A 10,072-nucleotide genomic window follows, 5' to 3' on the forward strand; every position below is an offset into this window, starting at 1 on the left:
TCATTCTCACTAGCTGTTTGTACAATTTCTAATTAATACTGCATTCTCCAAATAGTCCTTAAAGCCCTGTATAGTGGAGGCTCTGGCTGTCTCTGCCAAGGTCTTCAAGACTTGATTTGGCAGGTTTTTATTTGAATACCATTTCTCTAGAAACAATTATATGCTCAGACAAGCTTCAGTATGCAACCTGTCCTTCCCCACACACATGTACTTTTTTTTTAACTAAAGAAAACAAATTTTAAAAACTCAGATCTGAGATATTTCCACATTTAGGCCATTTCCCGGCTGGTTTTACAAGGTTCTTTCTTTTTTGTTTTTGGGCAGCAGGTTTTGCAAGGACAGTCATATGGTTCTCGTTGTGGTTTTGTTATTTATGAAATCGTTGTTGTCTGCCCCAAGAACCATGAGTGGGGTTGCTTCACAAATTACAACCACAATATATCCTGGCAGTTGCAGTAAGAACTGCTCTCCTTACTCCACTTCATCCCCATTATCTCTAGTTGGAAACACAGTTCCTTGGAATACCCCAGGCAAGGCCCCTTTTACTTAAGCACCAGACCCTTCCTGTCAAGCAAAATTAATAAGGAGAAATAAGCAAAACTAAAATCCGGAATATTAATGAACAGTAAAGCATCTTCAAAAATAACCTCATGTTTTTCATAATCAAAAGGAAAGAGACACATGATTTTTGAACATGGGAGTTACCATATTAATGCAAAATTTTATTTCACTGTGTGCATGATGTTGACTGGCTCCTTATAATAAGTTTGCAGTGCATAAGCTTTGTGATTTGTCACTGAGTTTTACAGATTTCTTCAATAAAAAAGCATCTTGAACCTTATACTGTGCAAAATGCTAAAAAACTCAACCTCAGTAATTATCAGAACTTCACAAAAAAAGGTAAGACTGAGGTTTGTGCCTTTGTAGTAATGCTTTTAATAGTAATTCAAGAGCTCCTTCAGTACTGTGAAACACTAAAAGCAAGTGAAATCAGTCACATGCTAAAATATGGATGCATTTCTCTGCCAAATCTTCCTTCGCTGCAAAAGTCAGCTGAGGTTGGTGCATTGGTAAATTCATTTGGAGGAGGAGAATGAAAGACAAAGAATGAAACACCATTTAAGCTTCACCAGTGCTAACACTTCAACCACTGACAGATGTGAGGAGCCTCCCAAAGCACATTTCAAAGGTCTCAATTTCAGTGTTAAGGAAACTCCCCTGTCTAACCACCCAGGAGTCACAGCCACACTCCCATCACCTGAGCTGGGACCAAAGCCCCTTCACAGCTGCACATCCCATACTCCCAGTGAGACAGGCTCGACCTCATAACAGAATCTCAGATGTCCCAATGCTTAAAATTATTTCATCTTGGTGCAATAACAAAATAACAGCTTCGAGGAGGGACTCCAAACAAAGGAACCCCGGGGTTTTTATCCCCTCATAGTCTAAACAGGAAAAAGTCTGGGGATCTTCAGCCCCTGCTGTGTTCCCAAATGTCCCTCCCTGTGCCCTTTGTTGTGCAAAGGGTCAGCAGTTCACATCCCATGGTACTTCACTGACACCAGGATGTCCTTCCCACTGCCCGTTTTCAGAACGATACAGAAATATGGAAATTCTTGCCATGACACCATTTTCTGTTCTAATGCTGGATAATCACAGGGACATTAGGCGATATCAGGGTACACCTGGGGTTATTTCCTTTAGCCTTTTCCAGTTCTCCAGGTCATTCCTAAATCCTCTGCTACTTTTCTAAATAGTTGGCTTCTTTGAGCAACACTGCATTACAAGTTGTGAGCCTGAAAAAAAATCTCTACATTCAAAGAAAACAAAAAGCACATCACTCGGGATGAATTCCTTTCTTCTGCAAGCATTTCCAAACCCACATGAGATCAGAAATAATCTTGGATGAAAAGAACAAATAAGCACTTCTCACAATAATTTGTTACTATTCAGTTTTCAGACAATACAGAATTACCTCCATAATTCCAAAGGAAATAAGTTAATGCAAGACAATTAATTTTCCCATATCCCTTCCTGTTCTATGTGCCAAGCTGTTAATACCTCAGCATTTATCTTTCTGTGTTCTTGAAAACTTTTCTGGCCTATGTCTAAGACTCCTCAGTGCTGCAGAAATGCCTTTACTTCAACAAAGCAACTGGAAAGGTTTCAGTATTTTTGTTCTCCAAATATTCTGCATAGAGACACAACAGTGATACAATTCTGGAATTCAGGATATCATAGTATTTCAAGCTGCACATGGAGTATGACACCATTTATTTTAAAGGTTAATTCAGCTCTCAAATCTGAGTTATTGATGCCTCAGCAACATCAAAGGTCTTTTAAAAAGCCCTTCTGTCCCAGCAAAGGCTCACAAATCAAAGGGATGTGGCAAAGCAGCCCAGTGAGCAGCACAAAGACCAGGGAATTGGCAGACTCATGTTCTGCCCTTGGTCCCACCATGTTTAACTTGGACCAAGCAGGATCTAGTTAGCATTAGGCTCACAGTTCTCATCCTGTATTTGAACAGGGAAACAGTGTAATAAATTCATTAAGATATGTTTGTTCAGACAAATAAAATGTACTGGTGTCATTTCTACTGTTCCCTTTCCTTGTTGTGCTGCCATGACTGCTCAGAGAGTGAAATGCACCACTGTGGGTGAGCACTCCCAGTCAGCAGAACTGTCTGCATCAGATAGAATGAAAATGCATGTAAAGACAATCAAGTCTGGGATATTACAAAAATAAGCCCAAACATCCTGCAACAGCACTGATCTATTGGAATGTACAAAGAAAAAGTTACCTCACACAGGATCAACACTGAAATAAAACAAATATATTCAGCATCACAGAAATTATCAGAATTGCTGCAATTAGGAATAAATTTTCATCATAAATCAGACCACAGTAACATTTAGCAAGCTTTAATAGTTCTTCTTTTTAAATTCAGATGATCTACAATCTTTGTCACTGTGAAGGTCACATGTGATTGATGTAATTCCTTTTGGGGTTTTTAAGAGTCTTTAGACAACCTTATAATATCCACTTGCTCTTTTTTCCAAGTCCTCTGACTTTTCAGTTTTACTGCCTCTGGTCCACCCACACTTCTGACACAGTTACTCTCAATTTTTAAAGGTCTAATTCTCATCTCACTAAAACTAATGAGAAAAAAATCAGCAAGGGCTGCACTAGACCACTATAATGCAGTGATATTGAGCACATTTAGGTACCCAGCAAACAAAAAATAAAGCATGAAGCAAAACACAAACAAACTCTGCCATGTTCATGGTAAGAAGCCAGACAAAAAAAAAAATCGGTGAGATTTGCTTTCCTAAGGACTACAAGGTCAGGGTAGAGATCTGTATCTCTTCTGAAATCAGACTGGGTGAGAATTTAGAATTTAGGGAGGGATGTCAGGCAATTCCCCCCCTTTTGGCTGGATTCTGCACTTGCCAGCAGTGATAAAGGCTGAGTGGTAGATAACAAGAGTTACCTGGGCATGGTTCTTCAGCCATCTGTGAAATCTGGATTATGCTTATACTTCACTTCTTTCAGACTTAAGTGTGGTTACTGACATAGAAGGGAAGATATACACACTCTGGCCTAAAAAGCATTTTCCTGCAGTACTTCACATGAGTTGAAACGTTTCTTTGTTTGGTTTTACTTGATTTGGTTGAGTTTGGTATTTTGTTGCTTTGCTGGGGTTTATTTCATTAAATCTAAATAAAGAGTTTTCAAAATAACTTACTCTGTAACATGTTTAGTTGCAACTTTTTTAAAAAAATAATGCTTTTGTTATCATTCCACTGCTGAACAGTATCTTAGGTTCCCATAAAAATAATATATAGGAATGACACAAAATCCTTGAACAAATAGGGGATCGTTGCTTTCCTTTTAAGCATTGCTTTACATGACATTTCAGATTATATTTCACTGAGCGTTTCCAACAACCTGACTTTATTCTTCACAAGTCATCTGCAAGGCATACTTCACAGTATCTTGACCAATAACAATGCCACTTTCTCTCCAATTCAATAAAAATTCAAGCATGGCACTCCAATACAGCTTTACAGTTCTCCTGAACCTTCCCACTGAAACAATACTCAAGAACAGAAAAAGAAGTACCAGTAGAAAGTTGTCCTGGCACTCAGCATTGCCAAAGCCATTTTGAAGAGTTATTCTCTGGCACAGTGGCTTCAAGAAGAAAATAGTTATTGTCTCCATTTCAGAGTGGAAAAAAAAAAGGAAAAAAAAAAAAACCTAAAAAAAGAAAACTAAGCAAACTACCTGAGGAGAAAAAAACAAATGAAAACCAAAACAAGTGAGGCTGATGTTGAACTCAGATTCAGTTAGTCTGGGATCTTTCTGTCAGTTTGCCCCTTTCTGAAAGGAAACAAGGATTGATAAAAAGTAAAAGCTTTAATGCAGATGTGGTGAGATTTCATCAGTTCAGGATGGCAATTTTAATTAGAAAGAAATGCAAGATTACCTCTGAGTTCAGTACTGCATTCTGTTAGATATACATCTGAGATTTCAGCCATTAAGTATATCTGAATGACCTATCCTCACCCAAAAATGGATACTTTCTTCTGACAATTGCTTTTTCACAACAGATGACTGAAAGTTTTGTTATCAAGTTGAAGACAATAGCTGAAAATCTCTGTAATGGGAGGTCATTTTTCATCATCCCTACTCAAAAATCTATTTACTTTTCGGGTCCAATCATTCCACTAGGTCACTTTTCCTCCAACTATCATCTGATAATCTCAGTCTATTCCAAAAATATACATGATACCTAGAGAAACCACAAATTCAGATCTGTGGAAACCCTGTCTGGGGGCTTCATCGGGGTTTTAAAGGAGTGATTTAGGTGCAATGTGAACTACAATAAGGAAATAGTAATGTTTTCCCACAAACTAGCCAAAATCCTGATAGATGCTTTTCAACACTTTTTAGCACAGTACTGGAAACATCTGAATCCCTTTAGATCCCAAGGCACTGTTCTCCCCCGGAATGGGAGAGCTGGTTCCAGCAGATGGAGCTCCAGAAAGGCGATGAGGAGCCAGCACCAAGTGCTCCAGCTGCTTCAGTAACACAGACTTTCAGGACAACCTGCCCAACCTGGCAAAATTCACCCAGCTCCTTCCTACTCCTAAATATTTTGCACAAATTGCTCTCCACACACAGAACCTCTGAAGCACAATGCAAACTGTAGTCCCTCAGCCTGCTGCCATTGTCAGAGCAAACACAGCACCTGGAGGTCATTTAGTGGTATCATTTAACATCATTATTACAGACACACAGACCACCTCTCCAGCCTGCAATTAACAAATATTTTTAAAGTTGCTGGGCCGCCTGTTAAAGAATTACCAAGACAGAGCATGGCAACTTAAAAATCATAGAATTCACAGGGCTGGAAAGGACCTTGAACATTATCTCATTCTAAACCCATGCTGTGGGCAGACACACCTTCCACTACACAGAGTTGCTCAGAGCCCCATCCTGACCAGCCTTGAGTACTTCCAGGTCGGAGTTTTTATATATAAATACTAATAGACAGGTAATTATTAATCATTAGCAAGTCTAGCACTCTGGATTTTTAAATCCCACAGGACCTTGTTGCTTTAAATGCCACTAGACCACCTCCTTTGGTCGCTGTAATAACTCTTAACATTAATATCAATACCACCAAAAAAGAGCACAGTTGTACAGCTTATACAGTCTAAAATTCAGGAAATTATTTTTTTAATAATGGTTTCTTCAGCAGAAATAAAGTCTCAGGTAAATGTTTGCTGTTTTCAACTTTAAGATAAAGTGTGCAGCCAGAGTTGCTACAAACACTTGATGCTTTATGAAGAACCATGAACAGAACCATTACCACTCTTCTAAGCAGCAGTTCGCTGACCTCTCCAACAACTGCACTCTTAAAAGCTTCTACTCCTGCACAGACTGTAAAGAAGATTATTTATTATAAATGTCTTATGCAAAATACAGAATCCAGAAGCTGAACTTGAAAGCAGCCATGTCTAAAATTTAACACGCCGTCATCATGGGGAAGAATGTTATTTGCAGACTGATTCAGCTTTTGAAGGAACAACTCACACACACGCACAATGAAAGTTTATGTATTTTAGGGGCAGTGGGAGTACACACCTGGAATGGAGAAAGTTATCCACCTGCAGCTCGTTCTTGAGGGTGAGCAAGAAGGTAGAGTTACAGAAGAATGAACGTCAGCGTTCCACTGCCAAGGTGTGTTGCAAGCTGCACAAACAGGAGCTCAAGCAAAAGGACCTGGTCTTCCACAGACACCACACGCTCTTCAGTAACCCTTTGAAGCCCAAAGGCAATTTGCACATAACTACTAAAGGGCTGCTGCACAGGTATGTAATTAGCTCAAGCTAATGCTCTTATCTAAGAAAAAAGAAAACCCCCTCGAAGTGCAAGAACCAGTTTGTGCCCGAGCAGTGGCTGCGCTGGGGTGGCTCAGCCGGCACAGCCCCTGGCCACAGCTGGGCCAGGCCGGTGGCCAGGGCGGTCCGCGGGGCGGCTCGGTCCCGGCCCGGGTGGTCCCGGCCCGGGTGGTCCCGGCCCGGACGCCGCAGGTGGCTCCGGCCGCGGCCGCGGTGCCCGCCAGGGTCAGCCCGGGGGCCCGACCTGCCCTCAGCGGCTGCCGCGCCCGGCGGGCGGCTCGTCCGGAGCCCCCGCGCCCTCACAACGTCCCGCGGCCGGACCCTGCGCTCCCGGCCCGTCCTCCCGCCCGGGACCGAGCGTCGCCGGAGCCCGGCGGAGGCGGCGCTGCCCCCGGCGACCCCCGGCCCGGCCCCCCGGCCCGCCCCAGCCGCGTACCGAGCACCGGCGCTGCCGGCCGGGAGGGCGTCCATGGAGGCGTCGGAACGGGCAGCGGCTGAGGGGAGGGCGGGAGGGCGGCGGGCACGGCCGGCGCTGCTGCTGCTGCTGCTCCCCGGCGGCCGCCGCAGCCACCTCGCATGGTGTGTGCGGAGCGGCGGCAGCCGCAGCCTCGGCGCATGTTCGGGCAGGGCAGGGCCGGGCCGGGCCGGGCCGGGCGGAGGGGCCGCCCCCGCAGGTGAGCGGCTGCGGCAGCGCCCGCCCTCCGCCGGCGGTGGGGTGGGATAATATAATATAATATAATATAATATAATATAATATAATATAATATAATATAATATAATATAATATAATATAATATAATATAATATAATATAATATAATATAATATAATATAATATAATATAATATAATATAATATAATATAATAACCCGGGGTTACGGTCCCACTGCAGCGCTCGGGCGGGACCCGGACGTGTCGCTCCGCACCGGCGTGAAAGGCTCCGGGAACGGCCGAAAAGAGAGCAGGGATCGCTTATGTGTGCTGGAATTAGAGTCGTTAATTCCTCTCGAGACAACAACAACAAAGAAAAAAAAAAGAAAAAAAAGAAAATATAATTCATATTTCGCCAAGTTTTCAATTATCAGCACTCTGCACCTGCTGCCGTGGCAGGGTTTGGCCAGGGTGCAGCCCTACCCCCAGCACAGGGGTCAGCGAGTTGTACCACAGCAGTGACACCCCATAGGGCTCACACCTCTGAGGGACCAGGTTAGGACCAGATCACATAAATAAATAATTAGATCTAAATAATTAAATCCTTTAATTTGTTCAACATAAAATTCATAAACAAAAGAAATATTTAAAATTTTAACTTGCCTCTTCCATTAAAGAAAACCAAACCCACTGAAATTGCGAATAGAATACGCAATACTGAAAAAGATTGCATTACTTTGGCCATTATCTATATTATAATCATATCAATCACACAGCTTCGGGGTTACAGGGATAACAGCTCAGAAGAGATTAACAAAAGAAAGGAGCCTGTGGAAGGAAATGAACAAGGCAAAGGAAGGCAAAGGTATACACGGCCGAGGGAGTGGCAGGACAAACAGAAGGACTGGGTTGACATAAAGAAACAATGGGCACATTAACGGGAACAGTGGGCGTATAAGGTTAAAAAAAGAAAGAATTTATTAGCTGCACACCAACAATGTGGCTCGTGATGTGAGGAACAAGGGGCGGGTGGCAGGACGGGCTCACGCTCCAGTGCTCGGGGTGCAGCTGCTCCGAAGGAAGAGCCAGACATCCAGTGATTGAAGGATGATTCCCCCTTCTGACACCAGCCAAGAAGTCATGATTGTCTCCACTAAATCAAACATTTTAGCTCAGTCAGGGATAGTATAAGGACTTGTGACAAGCACCTTCCCGGAGCTATTTTGGAACAAATGCAAGCCCACGTTTTCGAGCATAAAATACCTGTTTACACACATTTCATTTTCTGAATTGTGAGGCTTATACATTCCAGCTCACAGCATTCACAATGAAGCCAGATTTCCTGTGTAGATTTCTGCACTTCACCCCATTGTCAGTAGCCATTCAAGCTAACGTACACAACATTTTTATCAATAATCACCCCAGAGTATACTCTAAATTGCTTTTTACAACTTTTAGAATTATGTCGTAGAGACAAAGCTGAAAAAGCTAGAACAGAAGGACAAACTTGCTCCTCTGAGCATAGTATTGTGTGTTTGAGAACAGTTGTGCTTTTAATATCTGACAGTAAAATAAAATAAATGTTTTAAGTTAAATGGATAGCATATTAAGGAAAATTAGAGGATTTAAATATACTATTTCAACACTAAACAAGTACTTTATCTGTATTTTTCAGGATACAGGGTCAGTGGTTTGAACCACAACTGAGTTATTTATTCAGTAAAAGTTATTACTGAATGTGTACCCAAAATGAAATTCACACTCCAAAATCCTCAGAACTGTCAAGGACACTAATTTTAAGAATAAGGAGGTATTAGCAGAGCTTCAGTAAGTATTAAAAAAATTCTACAAGGATTTTACCTAAAAACCCATTGAGTCTTTTAAAACTACTTTTTTTCTGTATAAGTGACCATACCCCTTCATGTAGCATCTCAGGAGAGACTGTATTCTATGAAAAACAATCCTAAAGACTTTCTGGCTTTGAATACAAACATTTCATGTTAGAAAGTGTCAACAGAATAAACTAGAAGTCTGGCCTCACAGGAAAATCAGTTTGTGTGGATCAGGATGAGTCTGGCACATTCAAACCTGAGACAGCTGACAATTTGCACAGTGTTGCAGGATCTCTTCCTGGGACAGACTCAAAGGTAGGAATTTCTCCCTGTATTACCAGCAAACAAAACCCTCAAATATCTTGTTTAAAATGGCACTTCTGTTAAATTCTTAATTTATTTCCAGTTATTTGTATAGTCCTGTAGAGGACTGCAGCTGGCTGCTTCTGCCAACAGAGAAAACACCTCACACCATTGCTCCTATCTACAGGATACGAAAGTAAAAAGGAATAAAATTCCTTTTATGCTGCACAGGGTTGTCTTTCCAGATTAGAGCAGTTATGTAATAACTATGAGACCTGTTATTAGTTACAGAACAGGAAATGGCTTAGCATTAAGTGGTTTGTCCATAATCACTTATTAAATAAGCAAGAGATAACTAGAAACAACATCCTGACCTCTTGAACACCCATCCAAACAATGCAGCATTTTCCTCCTCTATCAGCAGATCACCTGCTCCAAAAATTAATGCTCTTTGTTTTTGGTTAAAATCTAAGGTCCAGGCAGCTCCAGATGTCTCCATTTTAGCACTATAGGAATTCTGAAGTATTCTGAGCAAGGAATGGAAATGCAGCTGGTGTAATTTATCTGTTTTGCTATTCATGTTTCTTTTAAGAGCTTGTGGATGAAAATTACTTCTGTTTCAGGATATTACTGACTGATGGCTTGTCAGCTGATGAATTACAAGTTCCTTCCCACCTTTTCTGGGATAACATTATGCTGTCTTCCTTCCTCTTTACTTCTGCTTCTTTCCTAATTTAAGCCTTAGAGGTCCCTGCAAACACAACTCTGGAGAGAATTCAGGAGTTCAGTAACACTCACATGGGCAGCTAAACTCCACTCTACCTACCACAAAAGATCAAAAAATATCTCTCATTAGTGAAAACCAGTCCTCTTCCTTCTT

This window comes from Cinclus cinclus, chromosome 8 (assembly GCF_963662255.1).
Source record: "Cinclus cinclus chromosome 8, bCinCin1.1, whole genome shotgun sequence".
NCBI classification, from domain to species: domain Eukaryota; kingdom Metazoa; phylum Chordata; class Aves; order Passeriformes; family Cinclidae; genus Cinclus; species Cinclus cinclus.